Here is an 11,962-nt window from a genome sequence, read left to right on the forward strand (position 1 = left end):
CGCGTCCGGGTCCGAGGACTTGGGGTTGTAGCCCCAGTTGATCCGGCCGACTGGCGGAGCCGGGTTGTATTCCGGCAGGTTAAGCCGGTCGAAGGCCGGGCTCTCGTTCCGCACATAAAAGAAAGACATCTGCCAATTCTTTACAGAATCGACAGTCGGAATCCGCGGGAAGGACGTACCCGTACGGGGATAGATGGAGGCGGCGCCGCAGGTCCTCAGGCGGCCTTCGGTCGTCTGCGCCTTGATGTAGAAGAGCCGGCTCCAAAACTCCACGTCCGGCCACAAGCCGGCGTAGCCCTCCATAAAGGCCACGTAGCAGCTGAGGAGGATCATGGCGTTGGCCGGCAGGTGATGCGGCTGCAGGCCGAAGTGATCGAGGAACCGGCGGAAGAAGTTGGAAGCCGGCAGACCCAATCCGCGGTCGAGATGCGCGCCGAAGACCACGCGTTCGCCGGGCTCCGGCCGAGGCTCCTCCTCCGCGCCCGGCGCCCTGGTAATCACCCCCGCCGGGATGCGGCGGAGGCGCACGAGCCGGGCAATGTCGTCGTCCTGCATATAGGAACCCTTCCAGGAGCCGCTCGGCTGAGCCATCGAGGACGAAGAAGAAGAGGAGGTCCAAGAGAGGCGGAAGGGCGAAGAAGAGCCGCTCCTCGCCGGAGGAGATCGCGGTGGAGAAGTGCGCGCCGTCGATGCGCGTGGCCCCGTGGCGCCGGATCGGCGGGTTTGCGGCGGTAGCTCGGCGGAGGATCGTCGGGGCGACCGCTCGCTGAGGTTCGCCAGAAGGACGGAAGAGGAATGACGTCGGAGCAGCGAAGAACTCGAGTGAAGAGAAGGAGCGAGGCAGGAGCGCGAGGAGGAAGAAAGGGGCAAGTGCCGCCTCGATACCGCCCCCGCGGCATTTATAGCCGACCGCGGCGGGCAGTTGGCCTCCAAGTGGCCGACGTGGGCCACGTCTCCGGATTTACTGCGCCGTAACTCCTCCCACGACCGCTACCGTTACCAGAAACGGCCACACCACGTCGCCCACTACCGCACTGGATCCGGAGGGACATTGATGTGACCAGACGAACCGGCGGCAGAGCCCTGGCGTCAGGCCGGTCAAGTCGGGCGCAGGACCCGAGGCGGCGGAGACTCCGGCGCGCAGCGAGCCGGAGCCGGACAAGAAGTTCCACTCGAGCCAAAATTCATCAGCAAGGCGGAGGCGCCATCAGATCTTGCGAGAAAGCAGAAACTGCACAAGTATAAAAAGCGGCCGGCTAGAAGCAGCCGGCAGGAACGAGCCGGATGAGGGCGCAGCCGGCTGAATGGAAATTCTCAGTCGGCCCCTCCAAGTGCCGTCTAATACATTCGAGAAGCCAGGAAAACCTGCCTAGGTCCTTCTAAACGCAGGACCTTGCCAGCTTCGGGGGCTAATGTCGGGGGGAAGACCCCGGATAGGGCAATGGACGCGGAGCAGCCGGCTGGCCACTGGCCGGCTCGCGGCAAAGGCCGGCTGAGGAGCAGCCGGCTGGCGCCGTGGCCGGCTGGTCCGGAAGCCGGCTGGCTCTAGGTCCTAGTCGGCCTGGCTACGGCCACCAATGCTGTAGTTGGGCCGGCTTCTACAAGCCATATCCGGCCGGGGTTTGTACCTCGGACCGACTCGAGGCTGGCGAGTCTTGCCTTGGAAGGAACCGGGTAGGTGATCCGGGTTCCCAAAGTCCACGCTGACCCCATCTTCCGTAAGCGCGGGCACCTTTGTGGAGCAATAGTGCCACGCGCCGGACAGGCCGTCAGGGCTTACGACGATCCGTACTGGCTACAGTGGCTGACGGCGACAGGGACACCTCCTCCATACCGCTGACCGTGGCAGCCGGATGGGACAGGCCACGGTGCCTCAACCACTCCTGACGTCACCGCCTCGGGAAGGAGCGGAAGCCGGAGCCGGCCAAGCCGGCCAGTAAACTATAGGGTCTTATATGTAAAGTGCCGGTGCCTATATAAGCCGCACTACCCCCTCTCGTGCAGGGGATCGATCATTTATTGCTTTCACCCACCTACAGAGCTGCCCTGTGAGAGAGACCATAGTCTTCCTTAGCCTCTCAGGAGCAGCCGGACACAGCTCTAGGAGCACCATTGTACTGTGTGATCATCATATACACTCATAGCAGGAGTAGAGGTTTTACCTCCATCGGAGGGCCTCGAACCTGGGTACGTCGCCGTGTCGCTCGTGCCCATTCCCGCATCCGGATACCGCCGTGAGATCCCTCAGGAACCACTTCGATTAGCCACCCTATGGCATATGCCGTGACGATACCACGACAAGTAGCTAGATGGTTTTCTTCTCCTCATTGTGCTATCATGTTAGATCTTGTGAGCTGCCTATCATGATCAAGATCATCTATTTGTAATGCTACATGTTGTGTTTGTTGGGATCCGATGAATATTGAACACTATGTCAAGTTGATTATCAATCTATTATATATGTTGTTTATGTTCTTGCATGCTCTCCGTTGCTAGTAGAGGCTCTGGCCAAGTTGATACTTGTAACTCCAAGAGGGAGTATTTATGCTCGATAGTGGGTTCATGCCTCCATTGAATGCAGGACGGATGTGAGAAAGTTCTAAGGTTGTGGATGTGATGTTGCCACTAGGGATAAAACATCAATGCTTTGTCTAAGGATATTTGTGTTGATTACATTAAGCACCATACTTAATGTAATTGTCTGTTGTTTGCAACTTAATACCGGAAGGGGTTCGGATGATAACCTGAAAGTGGACTTTTTAGGCATAGATGCATGCTGGATAGCGGTCTATGTACTTTGTCGTAATGCCCTGATTAAATCTCATAGTACTCATCATGATATATGTAGGTGCATTGTTATGCCTTCTTTATTTGTCAATTGCCCAACTGTAATTCGTTCACCCAACATGCTATTTATCTTATGGGAGAGACACCACTAGTGAACTGTGGACCCCGGTCCATTCTTTACATCTGAAATACAATCTACTGCAATACTTGTTCTTTACTGTTCTTCGCAAACAAACATCATCTTCCACACTATACGGTTAATCCTTTGTTTTCAGCAAGCCGGTGAGATTGACAACCTCACTGTTACGTTGGGGCAAAGTACTTTGATTGTGTTGTGCAGGTTCCACGTTGGCGCCGGAATCCCTGGTGTTGCGCCGCACTACACTCCGTCACCAACAACCTTCACGTGTTCCTTGACTCCTACTGGTTCGATAACCTTGGTTTCTTACTGAGGGAAAACTTGCTACTGTACGCATCACACCTTCCTCTTGGGGTTCCCAACGGACGTGTGTTAACTGCACGCATCAAGCACTTTTTCTGGCGCCGTTGCCGGGGAGATCAAGACACGCTGCAAGGGGAGTCTCCCACTTCCAATCTCTTTACTTTGTTTTTGTCTTGCTTTACTTTATTTTATTTACTGCTTTGTTTGTTCTCTATATCAAAAATACAAAAAAAAATTAGTTGCTAGCTTTACTTTATTACTGTCTTGTTTGCGTTCTCTATATTAAAAACACAAAAAATTAGTTACTTGCATTTACTTTATTTACCTTTTGTTTATTTCATCATGTTTTCTCCTAAGTTCACTCTGAAAGATATACCTGTAGGACAAAGGTCTATCATTGGAAGAGATAATATAGAAGATTTTTTCACTCATGTTAGTATAGCTGAAGATTTTGAAGATAGACACTTGGTAGAACTTGCTCCTACTTATGAAATTGCCGCCGCTTCTTTAGTACACATGTTGGAAGCTAGATTTGTTAATCTCAACCCCATAATACAACATATGTTTCTTACACTTTCTGATATGGAGGAAGGAGAAAAGAAAGATTTTGTCTTAGAAACCCTTCTTAAAGAATTTGGTGATGTAGCAAGAGAAGCTAGAAAAGTCTTTATTAAATATAAGATGCTTGGCCTTTATACCAATTTTGCTAATACCTTTGAAAAAATGGAAAAGGATAGATTAAAGTACACTAATAAAGTTAATTGTGAAGGGGAGATTAAGACATCAATACCTTGCAAGCTCTTAGGAATGTTCGAGGCACTAGAAAAGAATTATGGTTGGATTGTTCCTGAAAATTTGTTTGATGAGAATAGCAAGCCTAAGAGTAATGAAAAGGGGGCCTCTGAAACTTACATAGATAAGATACAATGCATTGTTGAGGAAACTCCCAACACCCCTGGTAAGTAAGCTAATGCTTCATCTCTTGATAATACTTGATTCACACTTTCTGCGCCTAGCTGAAAGGCGTTAAAGAAAAGCGCTTATGGGAGATAACCCATTATTTTACTACAGCACTTTTGTTTTATATTTGAGTCTTGGAAGTTGCTAATACTTTAGCAACCTCTCCTTATCTTTATTTTATTGCATTGTTGTGCCAAGTAAAGTCTTTGATAGTAATGTTGATACTAGATTTGGATTACTGCACAGAAACAGATTTCTTACTGTCACGAAATTGAGCAGCCCCTTCTGTAGGAAATTTAGAAAAATCTGCCAATTTACGTGCGCGATCCTCAGATATGTATGCAACTTTCATTCAATTTGAGCATTTTCATCTGAGCAAGTTAAGTGCCCCAGAAAAATTCATATTTACGGACTGTTCTGTTTTGACAGATTCTGCCTTTTATTTCGCATTGCCTGTTTTGCTATGTTTGATGGATTTCTTTGTTCCATTAACTTTCAGTAGCTTTGTGCAATGTTTAGAAGTGTTAAGAATGATTATGTCACCTCTGAATATATGAATTTTCAATTATGCGCTAACCCTCTAATGAGTTTGTTTCGAGTTTGGTGTGGAGGAAGTTTTCAAGGGTCAAGAGAGGAGGATGATACAATATGATCAAGAAGAGTGAAAAGTCTAAGCTTGGGGATGCCCCCGTGGTTCATCCCTGCATATTTTAAGAAGACTCAAGCATCTAAGCTTGGGGATGCCCAAGGCATCCCCTTCTTCATCGACAACTTATCAGGTCACTTCTAGTGAAACTATATTTTTATTCAGTCACATCTTATGTGCTTTACTTGGAGCGTCTGTTTGTTTTTATTTTTTATTTTTGTTTGAATAAAATCGGATCCTAGCATTCTTTGTATGAGAGAGAGACACGCTCCGCTGTTGCATATGAACACATGTGTTCTTAGCTTTATTCTTAATGTTCATTGCGAAGGTTGAACTACTTCGTTCATCGATATATGGTTGGAAACGGAAAATGCTTCATGTGGTAATTGGTATAATGTCTTGAATAATTTGATACTTGGCAATTGTTGTGCTCATATAGATCATGTTTAAGCTCTTGCATCATGTACTTTGCACTTATTAATGAAGAACTACATAGAGCTTGTTAAAATTTGGTTTGCATGATTGGTTTCTCTAAGTCTAGATATTTTCTGGTTAAGGTGTTTGAACAACAAGGAGACAATGTAGAGTCTTATAATGCTTACAATATGTTCATATGTGAGTCTTGCTGCACCATTTTATACTTGAGTTTGCTTCAAACAACCTTGCTAGCCTAGCCTTGTATTGAGAGGGATTCTTCTCGTGCATCCAAATCCTTGAGCCAAAAACTATGCCATTTGTGTCCACCATACCTACCCACTACATGGTATTTCTCCGCCATTCCAAAGTACATTACTTGAGTGATACCTTTAAAATTCCATTCTTTGCCTTTACAATACATAGCTCATGGGAAAATAGCCTTAAAAACTATTGTGGTGAAGAATATGTACTTATGTATCTTATTTCTTAATAAGTTGCTTGTTGAGCGGTAACCATGTTTCTGGGGACGCCATCAACTTTTACCTTTGTTGAATATCATGTGAGTTGCTATGCATGTTCGTCTTGTCTGAAGTAAGGGCGATTTTCATGATCAAATGGTTTGAGTATGCATATTGTTAGAGAAGAACATTGGGCCGCTAACTAAAGCCATGATCCATGGTGGAAGTTTCAGTTTGGACAATCAATCCTCAATCTCTTATGAGAATATTATCTGTTGTTGAATGTTTAAGCATTAAAAGAGGAGTCCATTATCTGTTGTCTATGTTGTCCCGGTATGGATGTCTAAGTTGAGAATAATCAAAAGCGAGAAATCCAATGCGAACTTTCTCCTTAGACCTTTGTACAGGCGGCATAGAGGTACCCCTTTGTGACACTTGGTTGAAACATATGTTATGCAATGATAATCCGTGTTAATCCAAGCTAATTAGGACAAGGTGCGAGCACTATTAGTATACTATGCATGAGGCTTGCAACTTATAGGATGTCTTATACATAACACATATGATTTATTACTACCGTTGACAAAATTGTTTCTATGTTTTCAAAATGAGAAGCTCTAGCACAAAAATAGTAATCCATGCTTCCCTCTGTGAAGGGCCATTCTTTTACTTTATTGTTGAGTCAGTTTACCTACTTCTTTCTATCTCAGAAGCAAACACTTGTGTCAACTGTGTGCATTGATTCTTACATGTTTACCTATTGCACTTGTTATATTACTTTGTATTGACAATTATCCATGAGATAAACATGTTGAAGTTGAAAGCAACCGCTGAAACTTATATCTTCCTTTGTGTTACTTCAAAGCTTTCTACTAAGAATTTATTGCTTATGAGTTAACTGTTATGCAAGTCTTATTGATACTTGTCTTGAAAGTACTATTCATGAAAAGTCTTTGCTATATGATTCAGTTGTTTACTCATTGTCTTCATCATTGCTTCGAATCGCTGCATTCATCTCATGTGCTTTACAATAGTATTGATCAAGATTATGATAGCATGTCACTTTAGAAATTATCCTTGTTATCGTTTACCTACTCGAGGGCGAGTAGGAACTAAGCTTGGGGATGCTTGATACGTCTCAAACGTATCTATAATTTCTTATGTTCCATGCTACTCTTATGATGATACTCACATGTTTTATACACATTATATGTCATTATTATGCATTTTCCGGCACTAACCTATTGACGAGATGCCGAAGAGCCAGTTGCTGTTTTCTGCTGTTTTTGGTTTCAGAAATCCTACAAAGGAAATATTGTCAGAATTGGACGAAATCAACGCCCAGGGTCTTATTTTTCCACGAAGCTTCCAGAAGACCGAAAGGATCACGAAGTGGGGAGACGAGGCGCCGCCACACTAGGGCCGCGCGGCCTAAGGGGGGCCCGCGCTGCCCTAGCGTGTGGGGCCCCTGTCAGCCCTCCGACTCCGCCCTTCTGCCTACTTAAAGCCTTCGTCGTGAAACCCTCTGTACCGAGAGCCACGATACGGAAAACCTTCCAGAGACGCAGCCGCCGCCAATCCCATCTCGGGGGATTCAGGAGATCGCCTCCGGCACCCTACCGGAGAGGGGAATCATCTCCCGGAGGGCTCTTCATCGCCATGAGCGCCTCCGGATCGATGTGTGAGTAGTTCACCCCTGGACTATGGGTCCATAGCAGTAGCTAGATGGTTGTCTTCTCCTCATTGTGCTATCATGTTAGATCTTGTGAGCTGCCTATCATGATCAAGATCATCTATTTGTAATGCTACATGTTGTGTTTGTTGGGATCCGATGAATATTGAATACTATGTCAAGTTGATTATCAATCTATCATATATGTTGTTTATGTTCTTGCATGCTCTCCGTTGCTAGTAGAGGCTCTGGCCAAGTTGATACTTGTAACTCCAAGAGGGAGTATTTATGCTCGATAGTGGGTTCATGCCTCCATTGAATCTGGGACAGTGACAGAAAGTTCTAAGGTTGTGGATGTGTTGTTGCCACTAGGGATAAAACATCAATGCTTTGTCTAAGGATATTTATGTTGATTACATTACGCACCATACTTAATGCAATTGTCTGTTGTTTGCAACTTAATACCGGAAGGGGTTCGGATGATAACCTGAAAGTGGACTTTTTAGGCATAGATGCATGCTGGATAGCGGTCTATGTACTTTGTCGTAATGCCCTGATTAAATCTCATAGTACTCATCATGATATATGTAGGTGCATTGTTATGCCTTCTTTATTTGTCAATTGCCCAACTGTAATTCGTTCACCCAACATGCTATTTATCTTATGGGAGAGACACCACTAGTGAACTGTGGACCACGGTCCATTCTTTACATCTGAAATACAATCTACTGCAATACTTGTTCTTTACTGTTCTTCGCAAACAAACATCATCTTCCACACTATACGGTTAATCCTTTGTTTTCAGCAAGCCGGTGAGATTGACAACCTCACTGTTACGTTGGGGCAAAGTACTTTGATTGTGTTGTGCAGGTTCCACGTTGGTGCCGGAATCCCTGGTGTTGCGCCGCACTACACTCCGTCACCAACAACCTTCACGTGTTCCTTGACTCCTACTGGTTCGATAACCTTGGTTTCTTACTGAGGGAAAACTTGCTATTGTACGCATCACACCTTCCTCTTGGGGTTCCCAACGGACGTGTGTTAACTGCACGCATCACCTCCTTGTCGAGACCCTTGGTTACAACTTACTCTCCGCCCATCAAATTGCTCGCATGGGTCTATGTACTTTCTTTGATGAACATATGGTGGTCCTCTTGTGGAGCAAGACACTCCGTGTAGCTTTTGTTGGATATGTAGAGAACGGATTATATGTTGTTGACTTCCCCTGAAAGACAACATCTTCCGCTCTTTGCCTATTCGCCAAAGGTGACAAGGGTTGGTTATGGCATCGCCGACTAGCCCATGTCAACATGAGGACTTTGCAAAGTCTCCACAAGGGTGGCCACATTCTCGGACTAAAAGAAGATGTCTCTTTTTGTAAAGATCGTGTTTGTAGGGCTTGCGTACAAGGAAAAATGCATGGAGCTCCTCACAAGGCCAAGACTATCATCTCTACCACAAGATGCTTGGAGCTCTTACATGTTGATCTCTTCGGTCCACCGTCTCATGAAAGTCTTGGAGGAAATAAGTATTGCCTCATCATTGTTGATGACTATTCACGCTATTGTTGGGTATTCTTCTTCAAGTACAAGAGTGAGACTCAACGGACCATGATGGAGTTTTCCAATCAAGTTCAACGCAAGTACGACAACAAGATCCTCACAATAAGGAGCGACAATGGAACGGAGTTCAAGAACTATACTTTGGATGACTTCCTCGGCGAAGAAGGAATCCAACACCAATACTCCACGCCATATACTCCCCAACAAAATGGGGTCTCCGAAAGTAAGAATCGAACCTTGATCGAAGCAGCTCGAACCATGATGATGGAGTACAAGTCTAACTACAATTTTTGGGCGGAAGCTATCTCTACCGCATGCCATGCTACTAATCGTCTCTACTTTCACAAAGGCCTAGAGAAGACACCATATGAGATTCTCACCGGCAACAAGCCCAATGTGTCATACTTCAAGGTTTTCGGATGCAAATGCTATGTGCTTGTCAAGGACACACGTCTATCCAAGTTTGATTCAAGAGCTCAAGAAGGAATTTTCGTTGGCTATGCTACGGATTCTCACGCCTATAGAGTCTTCAAAAAGTCAAATGGGCGGGTTGTAGAATCTTGTGACGTGACATTCGATGAAGATGATAGGTCTTTGGAGGAGCGAAGTGCTTCTTGTGAGAAAGGAGATGCAATTCCCCCGGATGCCATAGGAAGGATGGGTGTTGGCATTCGCCGACCTCAAGAGCTACCTTCTATGAGTACCGGGGAAGGACCAAGTTCCACCCAAGTGAAGCCATCTACACCACAAGGCCAAGCTTCTTCCGTTGATCTTACAAATGCAAGCCAACCTCTACCACAACCTCAAGTCCAACCTCAACATCTACAACAACAATCAAGTACAAGCTCACCTCAACAAGCTCAAGAACAACATCTACCACAAGCTCAAGAACAACACTCACCACAAGCTCATCTACAACAACAACCGACATCAAGTGACCAAGGCCAAGCTTCAAGTTCTTCTCTGAATGGTTCGGGGATGATCTTTATGGACAATACCATTCCTAGTACCCCCGAGTCATCCGGATCTCATGATGATGATGCCAACTTCAACAACAATGAAGGTCGAGGCGAGGACCTAAACCGTGATGAAAGCCAAGAGGACCCACAAGAATCTACTCCTTTAGCCGTCACTTGCCGTGAAGATCCTATTGCAAGACACTTGCGCCTCAAGTCCCATTCTTTGAGTAATGTCATTGGTGATCTAAAGAGCAAAGTAACCACCTGGAGGCAACTAGAAAACATTTGTGAGCACCACGCCTTTGTCTCTATGGTGGAACCACTCAAAGTTAATGAAGCTCTTGAAGATCCCGATTGGTTGAATGCAATGCAAGAGGAACTCAACAACTTCAAGAGGAATGATGTGTGGACTCTCATGAAACGACCCGATCATTGCCGCAATGTTATCGGCACCAAATGGGTCTTCAAGAACAAGCAAGATGAACATGGCATGGTCATCCGCAACAAAGCAAGATTGGTGGCACAAGGCTATTCTCAAGTCGAAGGCGTGGACTTTGGTGAAACCTTTGCACCCGTTGCAAGGCTTGAGTCCATCCGTATCCTTTTGGCCTTTGCCTCTCATCATGGCTTCAAGTTGCAACAAATGGATGTTAAGAGTGCTTTTCTTAATGGTCCTCTACATGAGGAGGTGTATGTGAAGCAACCCCCGGGATTCGAGGATCCCCATTTCCCGGACCATGTCTTCAAGCTCAAAAAGTCCCTATATGGACTCAAACAAGCTCCTAGAGCTTGGTATGAGCATCTAAAGGAGTTTCTTGAAGACCGTGGTTTCGAAGTGGGGAAAATCGATCCCACTCTTTTTACTAAGAAAGTCAATGGGGAGCTTTTCGTATGCCAACTCTATGTAGATGACATCATATTTGGCTCGACTAACACAAAATTCAATGATGAGTTTGCTATGTTGATGACAAATAGGTTTGAGATGTCAATGATGGGTGAACTCAAGTACTTCCTTGGGTTTGAGATCAAGCAAATGGGACAAGGCACCTTCATCAATCAAGCAAAGTATCTCCAAGACATGCTCAAGCGCTTCGACATGAAGGTCGCCAAGGGGATTGGAACTCCAATGCATCTCAAGTGTCAACTCTCTCATGACGAGACCGGCAAGGTGGTGGATCCCAAGCTCTACCGTTCAATGATAGGTTCGCTTCTTTACCTTTGTGCCTCTCGCCCGGATATAATGTTAAGCGTTGGTATGTGTGCACGATTTCAAGCAAGCCCGAAGGAAAGCCACGTTGTGGCGGTCAAAAGGATCTTTCGATATTTAGTTGATACCCCACATTTCGGACTATGGTACCCAAGGGACACGGACTTTGCTTTGGTTGGCTTCACCGACTCCGATTGGGCGGGCGACAAGGTTGATAGGAAGTCTACATCCGGAGCTTGTCACTTTCTTGGAAGATCCTTGGTGTGTTGGTCCTCGGAGAAGCAAAATTGTGTCTCCGTCTCCACCGCGGAAGCCGAGTATATTGCCGCGGCAAGTAGTTGTGCTCAAATCTTGTGGATGAGGCAAACCTTGCGGGATTATGGACTCAAGTATAGCAAGGTGCCTCTTTTGTGTGACAATTAGAGCGCAATCAAGATCGCCTACAATCCGGTTCTTCATGGCAAGATGAAGCACATTGAGATAAGGAACCACTTCATCTGGGACCATATTGCACGTGGAGATATATATTGTTCTATCCTTCATTGGCACCAAGGAGCAATTGGCGGACATCTTCACGAAGCCCTTGGACGAGAAGCGTTTCATTGAGTTGAGGCATGAGCTAAATATCATTGATCCGTCGAACTTTGCTTGACCATCGTGCGCACACACCACTCTCAAACTATATATCTAGATGAAAGGCACGCATGAACATAGGGGGAGTGCGGTTTAAATCTATTGAGCTATCCTCCCCCCATAATGCATAAAGAAATCCAAAACATATGCTATTCGTCAATTGAGTGACTTATGAGCTTCATGTTGAGTTGTAGTCCGTGAGTCCTAGATACATCTACG

The sequence above is a fragment of the Lolium perenne genome, chromosome 4 (assembly GCF_019359855.2).
Source record: "Lolium perenne isolate Kyuss_39 chromosome 4, Kyuss_2.0, whole genome shotgun sequence".
In the NCBI taxonomy this organism is placed as follows: domain Eukaryota; kingdom Viridiplantae; phylum Streptophyta; class Magnoliopsida; order Poales; family Poaceae; genus Lolium; species Lolium perenne.